The following is a 486-nucleotide window of genomic DNA, read 5'->3' as shown; positions in this document are numbered from 1 at the left end:
CAGACAGGAACCATTATTAACACCTTTTCTCAAACTAGCCTGCTGTCACAGCCACAGCTTCTGGATCTAAAGGTGTGGGCGTATTAGTGCCGCAGGATATTTGGTCCCTAAAAAGAAACTTGGCTCTATCTGCATGCATTCTGTTTGTCCATATTTAGTAAGCAGGTGGACGATGTTCATCAGCACATAGGCATTGTGGAATCTTCATTTTTCTCAGTTAACTTTTTTGTTTGTTTATGAATTCTAGAATTATGCATGTCTCTGATGGATCTTAAACGTGTGGGTGCAGATCCCACAACTATGGGTGACAGATAAAGCAGGCAGCTTCCACTGCCTAACGAACTCATGGGAAACTGCTAGAAAAATGCCCCAACCAAGGGAGTTCCCTGTCATCAAGTTGATTCCCACTCAGAGCACCCTGGAGGGCAGGGTAGAACTGCCCCTGTGGGTCTCTGAGGCTGTGAACCAGTGCTTCCCAAAGTGGGC

The sequence above is a fragment of the Echinops telfairi genome, unplaced genomic scaffold (assembly GCF_000313985.2).
Source record: "Echinops telfairi isolate 266 unplaced genomic scaffold, ASM31398v2 ScPeMD7_2565;HRSCAF=3150, whole genome shotgun sequence".
In the NCBI taxonomy this organism is placed as follows: domain Eukaryota; kingdom Metazoa; phylum Chordata; class Mammalia; order Afrosoricida; family Tenrecidae; genus Echinops; species Echinops telfairi.
Note: the sequence above shows the minus strand (reverse complement) of the source record.